Here is a 17080-nt window from a genome sequence, read left to right as displayed (position 1 = left end):
GAGAGATTAGGAACATAGATGACACGCTGGAAACACAGGGAGAGGTTAGGAACATAGAGGACACGCTGGAAACACAGGGAGAGGTTAGGAACATAGATGACACGCTGGAAACACAGGGAGAGGTTAGGAACATAGATGACAAGCTGGGAACACAGGGAGAGGTTAGGAACATAGAGGACACGCTGGAAACACAGGGAGAGGTTAGGAACATAGATGACACGCTGGAAACACAGGGAGAGGTTAGGAACATAGATGACACGCTGGAATAACAGGGAGAAGTTAGGAACATAGATGACACGCTGGAAACACAGGGAGAGGTTACGGACATTGGTACCACGCTGGAAACACAGGGAGAGGTTAGGAACATAGATGACACGCTGGAAACACAGTGAGAGGTTAGGAACATAGATGACACGCTGGAAACACAGGGAGAGGTTAGGAACATAGATGACACGCTGGAAACACAGGGAGAGGTTAGGAACATAGATGACACGCTGGAAACACAGGGAGAGGTTAGGAACATAGATGACACGCTGGAAACACAGGGAGAGGTTAGGAACATAGATGACACGCTGGGAACACAGGGAGAGGTTAGGAACATAGATGACACGCTGGAAACACAGGGAGAGGTTAGGAACATAGATGACACGCTGGGAACACAGGGAGAGGTTAGGAACATAGATGACACGCTGGGAACACAGGGAGAGGTTAGGAACATAGATGACACGCTGGAAACACAGGGAGAGGTTAGGAACATAGATGACACGCTGGAAACACAGGGAGAGGTTAGGAACATAGATGACACGCTGGAAACACAGGGAGAGGTTAGGAACATAGATGACAGGCTGGAAACACAGGGAGAGGTTAGGAACATAGATGACACGCTGGAAACACAGGGAGAGGTTAGGAACATAGATGACACGCTGGAAACACAGGGAGAGGTTAGGAACATAGATGACACGCTGGAAACACAGGGAGAGGTTAGGAACATAGATGACACGCTGGAAACACAGGGAGAGGTTAGGAACATAGATGACACGCTGGGAACACAGGGAGAGGTGAGGAACATAGATGACACGCTGGAAACACAGGGAGAGGTTAGGAACATAGATGACACGCTGGAAACACAGGGAGAGGTTAGGAACATAGATGACACGCTGGGAACACAGGGAGAGGTGAGGAACATAGATGACAGTCTGGAAACACAGGGAGAGGTGAGGAACATAGATGACACGCTGGAAACACAGGGAGAGGTTAGGAACATAGATGACACGCTGGAAACACAGGGAGAGGTTAGGAACATAGATGACAGGCTGGAAACACAGGGAGAGGTTAGGAACATAGATGACACGCTGGAAACACAGGGAGAGGTTAGGAACATAGATGACACGCTGGAAACACAGGGAGAGGTTAGGAACATAGATGACACGCTGGAAACACAGGGAGAGGTTAGGAACATAGATGACACGCTGGAAACACAGGGAGAGGTTAGGAACATAGATGACACGCTGGGAACACAGGGAGAGGTTAGGAACATAGATGACACGCTGGGAACACAGGGAGAGGTGAGGAACATAGATGACAGTCTGGAAACACAGGGAGAGGTTAGGAACATAGATGACACGCTGGAAACACAGGGAGAGGTTAGGAACATAGATGACACGCTGGAAACACAGGGAGAGGTTAGGAACATAGATGACAGGCTGGAAACACAGGGAAAGGTTAGGAACATAGATGACACGCTGGAAACACAGGGAGAGGTTAGGAACATAGATGACACGCTGGAAACACAGGGAGAGGTTAGGAACATAGATGACACGCTGGAAACACAGGGAGAGGTTAGGAACATAGATGACACGCTGGAAACACAGGGAGAGGTTAGGAACATAGATGACACGCTGGGAACACAGGGAGAGGTGAGGAACATAGATGACACGCTGGAAACACAGGGAGAGGTTAGGAACATAGATGACACGCTGGAAACACAGGGAGAGGTTAGGAACATAGATGACACGCTGGAAACACAGGGAGAGGTTAGGAACATAGATGACACGCTGGGAACACAGGGAGAGGTTAGGAACATAGATGACACGCTGGAAACACAGGGAGAGGTTAGGAACATAGATGACACGCTGGAAACACAGGGAGAGGTTAGGAACATAGATGACAGGCTGGAAACACAGGGAGAGGTTAGGAACATAGATGACACGCTGGAAACACAGGGAGAGGTTAGGAACATAGATGACACGCTGGAAACACAGGGAGAGGTTAGGAACATAGATGACACGCTGGGAACACAGGGAGAGGTTAGGAACATAGATGACACGCTGGAAACACAGGGAGAGGTTAGGAACATAGATGACACGCTGGGAACACAGGGAGAGGTGAGGAACATAGATGACACGCTGGAAACACAGGGAGAGGTTAGGAACATAGATGACACGCTGGAAACACAGGGAGAGGTTAGGAACATAGATGACACGCTGGGAACACAGGGAGAGGTGAGGAACATAGATGACAGTCTGGAAACACAGGGAGAGGTTACGGACATTGGTATTTCCAAGACGTCAGTTTATCGCTAACCTTATCACAGGGACTTCGAAGCACTACAGCTGCATGCTGATCTTGGAATAAACTGACGATAGCAAAGATTGCATCTTTGAAGACAATCCACATAAATTGAATAGGTACTAGCTAGCTTGATATTTAATGGTTGCTTTAGTTTGCTCGCTAGCTCTGCAAATTCACCTATAGTGTGTGTGAACCCTGCCAAAATAAAACATCGCTATGGTGCGATTGACTGGATTAACCTCACGTTAGTTACGTGCATTGGGTGCCGTTCAGACGGTAGTCACGAACCCCCTGTTACCTTGCCAGCTAAGGAACACTACATTGCATTGCTAGCTTCTCTCATTGACTCAAATAGCTGCAAACACTGGTTGATGTTACTGTAGCTACTTAGCAATCAGCTAACCGCTAGTTAACATAAAGAGTGACCTGTAATTTAATGCAGCGAAAATGAAGACTGGTGACGGTTATAAATGTGTATTGTATTGAGTGGTAGAAGTAAAGAAATGTCTAATATATCCTTTATTTGAACTACCTAATGGAAGTCAGCCACCAACGACAGACACTGTCAGATTCCCACAGTACCTGCATCATGTACCACTGGCAGTGGATCAAACCATTGTGAAGCAAAGGGCGGGGGTTCGCAATCTTTTGAAACTTAAAAACGCGCTATTAAGTGTCTATAATCAGCACAAGTGCTTTCATTGCATATTATTAATATTATTACAATTACAGTTATGTTTCCAGTGATATATTGGGGGGGACAAATTATATTTTTCCCAGGATGGGGGGGCCCCCCCCGTCCCCCTGGGATTTCCGCCCATGAGAAGCACATAGACACGTCACTCCAGATTTCTCTTTCCATTACTTTAATAGAGGACAGACGTGGGCAGGTAGGAGAGACAGCCACGCTACTCCATCAGCCTTTTTAAAGGTCATCGTTTATGAAAACAACATTTTCGTGAATTTCATTTGAGGAAGATCCTATTATTATTTTTTGGGGCCTAATTCAAATGCATTTCTTAGCATCAAAGGTTTGTGTGCGAGTTGTTTTTTGGGTCGGACCAAAATCACTGCTGTTTGGGGATCTCTAGTATCTTATAGGGCAGCTGTTTAGGCCCCTTACCCTTTTCTATCTTTACTAACGACATGCCATAAGTTAGTCCTAAATATTTAAAAACTTAAAGCATTGTATTTGGGACAAATCATTCACTAAACCCTAAACCTAAATTACATCTCGTAATGAATGTGGTAATGAGGAAGTTGAGAGTAAACAGCTTGGAGTAACCCTGGATTGTAACCTGTCATGGTCAAAACATATTGATACAACAGTAGCTAAGATGGGGAGAAGTCTGTCCATAATAAAGCACTGCTCTACCTTCTTAACAACACTATCAACAAGGCAGGTCCTACAGGCCATAGTTTTGTCGCACCTTGACTACTGTTCAGTCGTGTGGTCAGGTGCCAGAAAGAGGGACTTGGGAAAATTGCAGTTGGTTCAGAACAGGGCAGGACGGCTGGCCCTTAAAAGTACACAGAGCTGACATTAATGACATGCGTGTCAATCTCTCATGGCTCAAAGTGGAAGAGTGATTGTCTTCATCACTACTTGTTTTTGTAAGAAGTGTTGACAGGCTGAATGTACAGAGGTGTCTGTTTAAAATACTAGTACACAGCTCGGACACCCATGCATACCACTGTTGGCTTGCTTCTGAAGCTAAGCAGGGTCGGTCCTGGTCAGTCCCTGGATGGGAGACCAGATGCTGCTGGAAGTGGTGTTGGAGGGCCAGTAGGAGGCACACTTTCCTCTGGTCTAAAAAAATATCCCAATGCCCCAGGGCAGTGATTGGGGACACTGCCCTGTGTAGGGTGCCGTCTTTCGGATGGGACGTTAAACGGGTGTCCTGACTCTCTGAGGTCATTAAAGATCCCATGGCACTTATCGTAAGAGTAGGGGTGTTAACCCCGGTGTCCTGGCTAAATTCCCAATCTGGCCCTCAAACCATCATGGTCACCTAATAATCCCCAGTTTATAATTGGCTCATTCATCCCCCTCCTCTCCCCTGTAACTATTCCCCAGGTCGTTGCTGCAAATGAGAACGTGTTCTCAGTCAACTTACCTGGTAAAATAACGGTAAAAAAATAAAAAAATAAAAATAAAATGGAAATATCCCTACAAGAAGACAAGACAGTTGGGCCAACCTTTAGAATAGTGAATACTGTTCTGATTCTAGACATTCAGTTACATAGAATAGTCTAAATACTCCTCATGTCATGTAAACGGGGAGCTAACAATGCTGTCATAGAATGATGTAGAGTCATGTAAATGAAGAGCTAGTGTAACCGATGTGAAATGGCTATCTAGTTAGCGGTGGTGCGCGCTAATAGCCTTTGTCGGTGACGTCACTTGCTCTGAGACCTTGAAGTAGTGGTTCCCCTTGCTCTGCAAGGGCTATGGCTTTTGTGGCGCGATGGGTAACGATGCTTCGTGGGTGTTAGTTGTTGATGTGTGCAGAGGGTCCCAGGTTCGCGCCCGGGTCGGGGCGAGGGGACGGACTAAAGTTAAACTGTTACACTAACATGGCTGTCATAGAATGTTGTAGTGTCATCTAAATGAAGAGCTCACATAGCTGTCATGTCTTTAGATCCTTAAATTGTATTCGTTGCGTTGATGCATTGCATTTCCACGTTAGGACAAATATTAGACATATGATTATGGCTACATCCAGGCTACATTGTGCATAGGATCTGTGTTTCCCAAACTTAAACTTCTTAATTGTTTTCACAGCGCTGTGTTTTGAATTCCATTTCCAAGTTTATCAAACATTCCAATTATAAGCACATTTGCAGTTCCATAATATGCATGATCAAACGATCGCATTGAACAGGGCAGCTCATTCATTCGCAGTGGTTACTCACGGCTGGCGAAATCTAGGAGTTCAAATCCTTCCAAGCGAGCTGTCCTTATGGTCCGAATGCAATTACAAATAGAACAAAATCCAGCGTGTGTCCGAACCGGAGATTTCCCTCCGATAGTAATCCTTCACGGAGTTTTTTGACTTGAATGTAGTGGCTTCCTTTCCTCTTTACCATAGCCACTGCCCAAGCCTGAAGCGGGGTTGTTTCGTACGCATACAGTCCCTACACAAGGTTTCCAAACGGCCAAACATTCAATGAGATCCAGGGATATGGTGCAACAAAAATGTTTATTCTTCTTATATCTAACAAAAAATTATTCTCCAATCAACTTAAAGCAGAGATGACTCAATATGGCAAATACATAATATGACCTGTCTGTCTGTATGGTCAAAAAACTATACCGCTCCCGCGTCTAGCAAGGACTCCTTCCCCCGAAGAACCAACTTCCTGCCTTTATACTAACACACTTAACACAGTACAATGAATGGGCAAGAGGGGGGGCCAAAAACTGAATTACACTAACAACAAATGAATATATCTCAATCATGTAAATATAAATCATAAAGGTATGTACCAAATATTTCATCATATATATTAATATATTTACACAAATGTACATGGAACTCAGTATGTTCAGTCTTTTATACAAATATGTCCAAATTGGCTCTAACACCTCCCCTGTCCAATAAATAACACTACCCTCCCCTGTCTAATAACACACTACCCTCCCCTGTCTAATAACACACTACCCTCCCCTGTCTAATAAAACACTACCCTCCCCTGTCCAATAAATAACACTACCCTCCCCTGTCTAATAACACACTACCCTCCCCTGTCCAATAAATAACACTACCCTCCCCTGTCCAATAAATAACACACTACCCTCCCCTGTCTAATAAAACACTACCCTCCCCTGTCTAATAAATAACACACTACCCTCCCCTGTCTAATAAATAACACACTACCCTCCCCTGTCTAATAAATAACACACTACCCTCCCCTGTCTAATAAATAACACACTACCCTCCCCTGTCTAATACAATGAACACACGTACCCTCCCCTGTCTAATAACACACTACCCTCCCCTGTCTAATAACACGCTACCCTCCCCTGTCTAATAACACGCTACCCTCCCCTGTCTAATAAATAACACACTACCCTCCCCTGTCAAATAACACACTACCCTCCCCTGTCAAATAACACACTACCCTCCCCTGTCTAATAACACACTACCCTCCCCTGTCTAATAACACACTACCCTCCCCTGTCTAATAACACACTACCCTCCCCTGTCTAATAAAACACTACCCTCCCCTGTCCAATAAATAACACTACCCTCCCCTGTCTAATAACACACTACCCTCCCCTGTCCAATAAATAACACTACCCTCCCCTGTCTAATAACACACTACCCTCCCCTGTCTAATAAAACACTACCCTCCCCTGTCTAATAAATAACACACTACCCTCCCCTGTCCAATAAATAACACACTACCCTCCCCTGTCTAATAAACAACACTACCCTCCCCTGTCTAATAACACACTACCCTCCCCTGTCTAATAAAACACTACCCTCCCCTGTCCAATAAATAACACTACCCTCCCCTGTCTAATAACACACTACCCTCCCCTGTCCAATAAATAACACTACCCTCCCCTGTCTAATAACACACTACCCTCCCCTGTCTAATAAAACACTACCCTCCCCTGTCTAATAAATAACACACTACCCTCCCCTGTCTAATAAATAACACACTACCCTCCCCTGTCTAATAAATAACACACTACCCTCCCCTGTCTAATAAATAACACACTACCCTCCCCTGTCTAATAAATAACACGCTACCCTCCCCTGTCTAATAACACGCTACCCTCCCCTGTCTAATAACACGCTACCCTCCCCTGTCTAATAAATAACACACTACCCTCCCCTGTCAAATAACACACTACCCTCCCCTGTCTAATAAATAACACACTACCCTCCCCTGTCAAATAACACACTACCCTCCCCTGTCTAATAACACACTACCCTCCCCTGTCTAATAACACACTACCCTCCCCTGTCTAATAACACACTACCCTCCCCTGTCTAATAAAACACTACCCTCCCCTGTCTAATAAAACACTACCCTCCCCTGTCCAATAAATAACACTACCCTCCCCTGTCTAATAACACACTACCCTCCCCTGTCCAATAAATAACACTACCCTCCCCTGTCTAATAACACACTACCCTCCCCTGTCTAATAAAACACTACCCTCCCCTGTCTAATAAATAACACACTACCCTCCCCTGTCTAATAAATAACACACTACCCTCCCCTGTCTAATAAATAACACACTACCCTCCCCTGTCTAATAAATAACACACTACCCTCCCCTGTCTAATAACACGCTACCCTCCCCTGTCTAATAACACGCTACCCTCCCCTGTCTAATAACACGCTACCCTCCCCTGTCTAATAAATAACACACTACCCTCCCCTGTCTAATAAATAACACACTACCCTCCCCTGTCAAATAACACACTACCCTCCCCTGTCAAATAACACACTACCCTCCCCTGTCTAATAACACACTACCCTCCCCTGTCTAATAACACACTACCCTCCCCTGTCTAATAACACACTACCCTCCCCTGTCTAATAACACACTACCCTCCCCTGTCTAATAACACACTACCCTCCCCTGTCTAATAAATAACACACTACCCTCCCCTGTCTAACACACTACCCTCCCCTGTCTAATAACACACTACCCTCCCCTGTCTAATAACACACTACCCTCCCCTGTTTAATAAATAACACACTACCCTCACAAAAGCAAAAAAAGTTTAACAAACCTATATTGGACCACCCCTGCCCCCCATTAAATTGCGATCTGTCCCTTAAGGCCAGCATTACATGAAGTTCACTTTGGAAAAGGTGATATCCTTCAGTTTGCTGCCATATTTACCTAGAATCCATAGACCTTATCAAGTTGTAAATTACAGGAGAAAGATGTTCCACAGCAACCCGCTCAACCTTATTCATTGTGCATAAAGGTGGTGGAATTAAGTAAAAGGTCAGAATACGGCTTATCTGTAGACACCTCCGCCACACCTTCATTTCTTAGAAGGAATAGCAGGTGAATATCAAATCAAATCAAATTTTATTAGTCACATACACATGGTTAGCAGATGTTAATGCGAGTGTAGCGAAATGCTTGTGCTTCTAGTTCCGACAATGCAGTAATAACCAACAAGTAATCTAACCTAACAATTCCACAACTACTACCTTACACACACACACAAGTGTAAAGGGATAAAGAATATGTACATAAAGATATATGAATGAGTGGTGGTACAGAACGGCATGGCAGATGCAGTAGATGGTATAGAGTACGGTATATACATATGAGATGAGTACTGTAGGGTATGTAAACATAAAGTGGCATAGTTTAAAGTGGCTAGTGGTACATGTATTACATAAAGATGGCAAGATGCAGTAGATGATATAGAGTACAGTATATACAGTGAGGGAAAAAAGTATTTGATCCCCTGCTGATTTTGTACGTTTGCCCACTGACAAAGAAATGATCAGTCTATAATTTTAATGGTAGGTTTATTTGAACAGTGAGAGACAGAATATCAACAAAAAAATCCAGAAAAACGCATGTCAAAAATGTTATGAATTGATTTGCATTTTAATGAGGGAAATAAGTATTTGACCCCTCTGCAAAACATGACTTAGTACTTGGTGGCAAAACCCTTGTTGGCAATCACAGAGGTCAGACGTTTCTTGTAGTTGGCCACCAGGTTTGCACACATCTCAGGAGGGATTTTGTCCCACTCCTCTTTGCAGATCTTCTTCAAGTCATTAATGTTTCGAGGCTGACGTTTGGCAACTCGAACCTTCAGCTCCCTCCACAGATTTTCTATGGGATTAAGGTCTGGAGACTGGCTAGGCCACTCCAGGACCTTAATGTGCTTCTTCTTGAGCCACTCCTTTGTTGCCTTGGCCGTGTGTTTTGGGTCATTGTCATGCTGGAATACCCATCCACGACCCATTTTCAATACCCTGGCTGAGGGAAGGAGGTTTTCACCCAAGATTTGACGGTACATGGCCCCGTCCATCGTCCCTTTGATGCGGTGAAGTTGTCCTGTCCCTTTAGCAGAAAAACACCCCCAAAGCATAATGTTTCCACCTCCATGTTTGACGGTGGGGATGGTTTCTTGGGGTCATAGGCAGCATTCCTCCTCCTCCAAACACGGCAAGTTGGGTTGATGCCAAAGAACTCCATTTTGGTCTCATCTGACCACAACACGTTCACCCAGTTGTCCTCTGAATCATTCAGATGTTCATTGGCAAACTTCAGACGGGCATGTATATGTGCTTTCTTGAGCAGGGGGACCTTGCGGGCGCTGCAGGATTTCAGTCCTTCACGGCATAGTGTGTTACCAATTGTTTTCTTGATGACTATGGTCCCAGCTGCCTTGAGATCATTGACAAGATCCTCCTGTGTAGTTCTGGGCTGATTCCTCACCGTTCTCATGATCATTGCAACTCCACGAGGTGAGATCTTGCATGGAGCCCCAGGCTGAGGGAGATTGACAGTTCTTTTGTGTTTCTTCCATTTGCGAATAATCACAGAAACTGTTGTCACCTTCTCACCAAGCTGCTTGGCGATGGTCTTGTAGCCCATTCCAGCCTTGTGTAGGTCTACAATCTTGTCCCTGACATCCTTGGAGAGCTCTTTGGTCTTGGCCATGGTGGAGAGTTTGGAATCTGATTGATTGATTGCTTCTGTGGACAGGTATCTTTTATACAGGTAAGAAACTGAGATTAGGAGCACTCCCTTTAAGAGTGTGCTCCTAATCTCCGTTCGTTACCTGTATGAAAGACACCTGGGAGCCAGAAATCTTTTTGATTGAGAAGGGGTCAAATACTTATTTCCCTCATTAAAATGCAAATCAATTTATAACATTTTTGACATGCATTTTTCTGGATATTTTTGTTGTTATTCTGTCTCTCACTGTTCAAATAAACCTACCATTAAAATTATAGACTGATAATTTCTTTGTCAGTGGGCAAACGTACAAAATCAGCAGGGGTTCAAATACTTTTTTCCCTCACTGTACATATGAGATGGGTAATGTAGGGTATGTAAACATTATATTAAGTGGCATTGTTTAAAGTGGCTAGTGGTACATTTTTACATAATTTCCATCAATTCCCATTTTTAAAGTGGCTGGAGTTGAGTCAGTATGTTGGCAGCGGCCGCTAAATGTTAGTGGTGGCTGTTTAACAGTCTGATGGCCTTGAGATAGAAGCTGTTTTTCAGTCTCTCGGTCCCTGCTTTGATGCACCTGTACTGACCTCGCCTTCTGGATGATAGCGGGGTGAACAGGCAGTGGCTTGGGTGGTTGTTGTCCTTGATGATCTTTATGGCCTTCCTGTGACATCGGGTGGTGTAGGTGTCCTGGAGGGCAGGTAGTTTGCCCCTGGTGATGCGTTCTGCAGACCTCACTACCCTCTGGAGAGCCTTACGGTTGTGGGCGGAGCAGTTGCCGTACCAGGCGGTGATACAGCCCGACAGGATGCTCTCGATTGTGCATCTGTAGAAGTTTGTGAGTGCTTTTGGTGACAAGCCGAATTTCTTCAGCCTCCTGAGGTTGAAGAGGCGCTGCTGCGCCTTCTTCACAACGCTGTCTGTGTGGGTGGACCAGTTCAGTTTGTCCGTGATGTGTACACCGAGGAACTTAAAACTTTCCACCTTCTCCACTACTGACCCGTCGATGTGGATAGGGGGGTGCTCCCTCTGCTGTTTCCTGAAGTCCACAATCATCTCCTTTGTTTTGTTGACGTTGAGTGTGAGGTTATTTTCCTGACACCACACTCCGAGGGCCCTCACCTCCTCCCTGTAGGCCGTCTCGTCGTTGTTGGTAATCAAGCCTACCACTGTAGTGTCATCCGCAAACTTGATGATTGAGTTGGAGGCGTGCATGGCCACGCAGTCGTGGGTGAACAGGGAGTACAGGAGAGGGCTCAGAACGCACCCTTGTGGGGCCCCAGTGTTGAGGATCAGCGGGGTGGAGATGTTGTTACCTACCCTCACCACCTGGGGGCGGCCCGTCAGGAAGTCCAGGACCCAGTTGCACAGGGCGGGGTCGAGACCCAGGGTCTCGAGCTTGATGACGAGTTTGGAGGGTACTATGGTGTTAAATGCTGAGCTGTAGTCGATGAACAGCATTCTCACATGGGTATTCCTCTTGTCCAGATGGGTTAGGGCAGTGTGCAGTGTGGTTGCGATTGCGTCGTCTGTGGACCTATTGGGTCGGTAAGCAAATTGGAGTGGGTCTAGGGTGTCCGGTAGGGTGGAGGTGATATGGTCCTTGACTAGTCTCTCAAAGCACTTCATGATGACGGAAGTGAGTGCTACGGGGCGGTAGTCGTTTAGCTCAGTTACCTTAGCTTTCTTGGGAACAGGAACAATGGTGGCCCTCTTGAAGCATGTGGGAACAGCAGACTGGGATAAGGATTGATTGAATATGTCCGTAAACACACCAGCCAGCTGGTCTGCGCATGCTCTGAGGACGCGGCTGGGAATGCCGTCTGGGCCTGCAGCCTTGCGAGGGTTAACACGTTTAAATGTTTTACTCACCTCGGCTGCAGTGAAGGAGAGCCCGCAGGTTTTGGTAGGGGGCCGTGTCAGTGGCACTGTATTGTCCTCAAAGCGGGCAAAAAAGTTGTTTAGCCTGTCTGGGAGCAAGACATCCTGGTCCGCGACGGGGCTGGTTTTCTTTTTGTAATCCGTGATTGACTGTAGACCCTGCCACATACCTCTTGTGTCTGAGCTGTTGAATTGCGACTCGATTTTGTCTCTGTACTGGGACTTAGCCTGTTTGATTGCCTTGCGGAGAGAATAGCTACACTGTTTGTATTCGGTCATGCTTCCGGTCACCTTGCCCTGGTTAAAAGCAGTGGTTCGCGCTTTCAGTTTCACGCGAATGCTGCCGTCAATCCACGGTTTCTGGTTTGGGAATGTTTTTATCGTTGCTGTGGGTACGACATCGTCAATGCACTTCCTAATGAACTCGCTCACCGAATCAGCATATTCGTCAATATTGTTGTTGGACGCGATGCGGAACATATTCCAATCCGCGTGATCGAAGCAGTCTTGAAGCGTGGATTCAGATTGGTCGGACCAGCGTTGAACAGACCTGAGCGCGGGAGCTTGTTGTTTGAGTTTCTGTTTGTAGGCTGGAATCAACAAAATGGAGTCGTGGTCAGCTTTTCCGAAAGGGGGGCGGGGGAGGGCCTTATATGCGTCGCGGAAATTAGTATAACAATGATCTAGGGTTTTTCCAGCCCTGGTAGCACAATCGATATGCTGATAGAATTTAGGGAGTTTTGTTTTTAGATTAGCCTTGTTAAAATCCCCAGCTACGATGAATGCAGCCTCAGGGTGTGTGGTTTCCAGTTTACAAAGAGTCAGATAAAGTTCGTTCAGGGCCATCGATGTGTCTGCTTGGGGGGGAATATATACGGCTGTGATTATGATTGAAGAGAATTCCCTTGGTAGATAATGCGGTCGACATTTGATTGTGAGGAGTTCTAGATCAGGTGAACAGAATGACTTGAGTTCCTGTGTGTTGTTATGATGATCACACCACTTCTCGTTAATCATAAGGCATACCCCCCCGCCCCTCTTCTTACCGGAAAGATGTATTGTTTCTGTCGGCGCGATGCATGAAGAAACCAGCTGGCTGCACCGACTCCGTTAGCGTCCCTTGAGTTAGCCATGTTTCCGTGAAGCAGAGCACGTTGCAATCCCTGATGTCTCTCTGGAATGCTACCCGTGCTCGGATTTCATCAACCTTATTGTCAAGAGACTGGACATTGGCGAGTAGTATGCTAGGGAGTGGAGCGCGATGTGCCCGTCTCCGAAGCCTGACCACGAGACCGCCTCGTTTGCCCCTTTTTCGGCGTCGCACAGGGTCGCCGGCTGGGATCAGATCCATTGTATTGGGTGGAAGGCAAAACACTGGATCCGTTTCGGGAAAGTCATATTCCTGGTAGGAACGATGATGAGTTGACGTTAATCGTATATTCAGTAGTTCCTCCCGACTGTATGTAATGAAACCTAAGATTACCTGGGGTACCGATGTAAGAAATAACACATAAAAAAACAAAAAACTGCATATTTTCCAAGGAACGCGAAGCGAGGCGGCCATCTCTTTTCGGCGCCGGAAGATAACAGGTGAATAGCATACTATTCTCATGCTTAACACTTGTGTGGTGTTCGGGTCTGTGGAACTCATTTATCTCATCAAATTGATGGGTTGAAAAAAATACCTCATTCTGAGACTCATTGGCATTCGCTCAATTTCCATGAACATGTAAAAGAACACACTTTCATTGAGTGCACACTGCACCCCCTACACATTTATATTACTTATGTGGTGTTCGACCAGAGGGTAATAAAAGTGTGGAAAAGTGTGTGTGTAGGTGAAAAAAAGGCTTGCTGTGTGCCTTCACTAGGTCCTACTCCTCCCTGGGCCTTCTGTTTCAGCACCAAGAACCCGTGTCTCCCTGCTTGCCTGTCTGCTTTTCTTGCATTCTTTACCCTTTGTAGTGTGTGAACCTGCACAATGTTATTTCGATTCAGGATTTTTCCTACACTACCCCAGCCAGGTGCAAATTAGGGGAGGGACACAACAAATAAATAGCTTTTCATGTAATAATCTCTGCTCAGAGGGCCTTAGAAATCATTTTTGCAGAGAGAAGCTAGTGTGGAAGGAGCGTCTTTCAGTTTGGAAGATGTAGAATTTTCTGAATATGAGGATCATGTCTTTGTCTGACAGTGAGTTGGAAGAAGAGGATGAGATTGAACCTCAGCCAGATTGCTGACGGGCTGGCTGAGGAGAAATATGGATGTCATTTAAAAAAAAAATTGAACAGTCTTCTTGCCCAAGGAATGAGCCACCCCGCATGGCTGCCAATGTGATAAGGATGCAACCAGGGCCGACGTGGATGGCGGTTACTCATGTGCAGGACATAGTCTTCTTCTGGACTGTTCATCCCAGACACCATCCAGAAAATCATTCTGGACTGTTCATCCCAGACACCACCATCATTCTGAACTGCTCATCCCAGACACCATACAGAAAATCATGGACTGCACCATGCAGAAACTGATCCAATGGGGAATCCACAGAATCCCTGTAGGATGCAGAAACTGATCCAAGGAGGAATCCACAGAATCCCGGAGGGATGCAGAAACTGATCCAAGGAGGAATCCACAGAATCCCGGAGGGATGCAGAAACTGATCCAAGGAGGAATCCACAGAATCCCGGAGGGATGCAGAAACTGATCCAAGGAGGAATCCACAGAATCCCGGAGGGATGCAGAAACTGATCCAAGGAGGAATCCACAGAATCCCGGAGGGATGCAGAAACTGATCCAAGGAGGAATCCACAGAATCCCGGAGGGATGCAGAAACTGATCCAAGGAGGAATTCACAGAATCCCGGAGGGATGCAGAAACTGATCCAAGGAGGAATCCACAGAATCCCGGAGGGATGCAGAAACTGATCCAAGGAGGAATCCACAGAATCCCGGAGGGATGCAGAAACTGATCCAAGGAGGAATCCACAGAATCCCGGAGGGATGCAGAAACTGATCCAAGGAGGAATCCACAGAATCCCGGAGGGATGCAGAAACTGATCCAAGGAGGAATCCACAGAATCCCGGAGGGATGCAGAAACTGATCCAAGGAGGAATCCACAGAATCCCGGAGGGATGCAGAAACTGATCCAAGGAGGAATCCACAGAATCCCGGAGGGATGCAGAAACTGATCCAAGGAGGAATCCACAGAATCCCGGAGGGATGCAGAAACTGATCCAAGGAGGAATCCACGGAATCCCGGAGGGATGCAGAAACTGATCCAAGGAGGAATCCACAGAATCCCGGAGGGATGCAGAAACTGATCCAATGGGGAATCCACAGAATCCCGGAGGGATGCAGAAACTGATCCAAGGAGGAATCCACAGAATCCCTGTAGGATGCAGAAACTGATCCAAGGAGGAATTCACAGAATCTCGGAGGGATGCAGAAACTGATCCAAGGAGGAATTCACAGAATCCCGGAGGGATGCAGAAACTGATCCAAGGAGGAATTCACAGAATCACGGAGGGATGCAGAAACTGATCCAAGGAGGAATCCACAGAATCCCGGAGGGATGCAGAAACTGATCCAAGGAGGAATCCACAGAATCCCGGAGGGATGCAGAAACTGATCCAAGGAGGAATCCACAGAATCCCGGAGGGATGCAGAAACTGATCCAATGGGGAATCCACAGAATCCCGGAGGGATGCAGAAACTGATCCAAGGAGGAATCCACAGAATCCCGGAGGGATGCAGAAACTGATCCAATGGGGAATCCACAGAATCCCGGAGGGATGCAGAAACTGATCCAAGGAGGAATCCACAGAATCCCTGTAGGATGCAGAAACTGATCCAATGGGGAATCCACAGAAACCCGGAGGGATGCAGAAACTGATCCAAGGAGGAATCCACAGAATCCCTGTAGGATGCAGAAACTGATCCAATGGGGAATCCACAGAAACCCGGAGGGATGCAGAAACTGATCCAAGGAGGAATCCACAGAATCCCTGTGGGATGCAGAAACTGTCAGAACTTTTCTGTGCAACAATGTCTCTGGAAAACTTCCACGTTATTTCCAGGAATATCCGCTTCGATAACCGAGACAACGGACCAGCTCGGCGGCAGAGAGACAAGCTAGCTGCAATCAGGTCAGTGTAGAGAGACAAGCTAGCTGCAATCAGGTCAGTGTGGGACAAGTGGGTGGACCTCCTTCCCCTGTTTTACAACCCTGGGCCCAACGTTACTGTTGATGAGCAGCTTATGTCATTTAGGGGCCCCTGCCCCTTCAGGAAGTACATACCGTCTAAAACAACAAAATATGGAATCAAGATCTGGGCTGCCTGTGATACTGCTTCATCATATGCGTGGAACTTGCAAGTGTCTACGGGGAATCCACAGAATCCCCTGTAGGATGCAGAAACTGATCCAATGGGTAGAAAAGTGTATTGCAAGTGTATACGGGGAAGTCAGATGGAGGATCCCCTGAGAAGAACCAAGGCATGTGGGTTGTCCTGGATGTGATACAGGGACTCCGTGGCCAAATCACATGCATTAACTTTTTTTACTACGCACAAGCTGGGACAGGAGCTCCTCGAGGAAGCTGACGATGGTAGGAACCAGCCAGAGCTCCCACCTCAGCTGTTGAATACACAGAACAGGCCTATCAATTCCTCTAAGTTTATGTTCACAGCCGACACATCCCTAGTGTCCTACGTGCCAAAGAAAGCAAAAATGTGGTACTAAGCAAGGCATTGGTGAGGCAACACATCCCAAGGACCCCTTCTGCAGCCATCGTGAGGACGATTCAGGAGGAGGATGCTGGGGCCACATCCACAGAACCAACAACTCCAATTCCAGAAGTAAGTGTGAGTGATGTTGTTGCATGTGTGTGTCGGACTTTCCTACCTTGGCCTGCTGTAACTATCTATGCGAGTGATTGAGATG

The 17080-nt window shown here is 46.4% G+C and overlaps 1 protein-coding gene across 6 annotated transcripts in view; it reads right to left on the bottom strand.

Moving 5' to 3' along the window:
* The window catches only part of LOC139563853 (DNA polymerase delta catalytic subunit-like), a 29607-nt gene that overhangs the window by 10166 nt on the left and 2361 nt on the right, over positions 1 to 17080 (bottom strand). For 2 of the 6 annotated variants that reach the window (XM_071382809.1, XM_071382812.1), the window contains exon 1: positions 3104 to 3159. The exons of 1 other annotated variant lie outside the window; for it this stretch is intronic. The gene's annotated coding sequence lies outside the window, so the exon portion shown is untranslated. 3 more of the 6 variants (XM_071382806.1, XM_071382811.1, XM_071382808.1) reach the window with 3 other exon arrangements.

The sequence above is a fragment of the Salvelinus alpinus genome, chromosome 34 (assembly GCF_045679555.1).
Source record: "Salvelinus alpinus chromosome 34, SLU_Salpinus.1, whole genome shotgun sequence".
NCBI classification, from domain to species: Eukaryota; Metazoa; Chordata; class Actinopteri; order Salmoniformes; family Salmonidae; genus Salvelinus; species Salvelinus alpinus.
The sequence above is the reverse complement of the archived record's forward strand: the minus strand, read 5'-3'. Positions and strand labels throughout refer to the sequence as shown.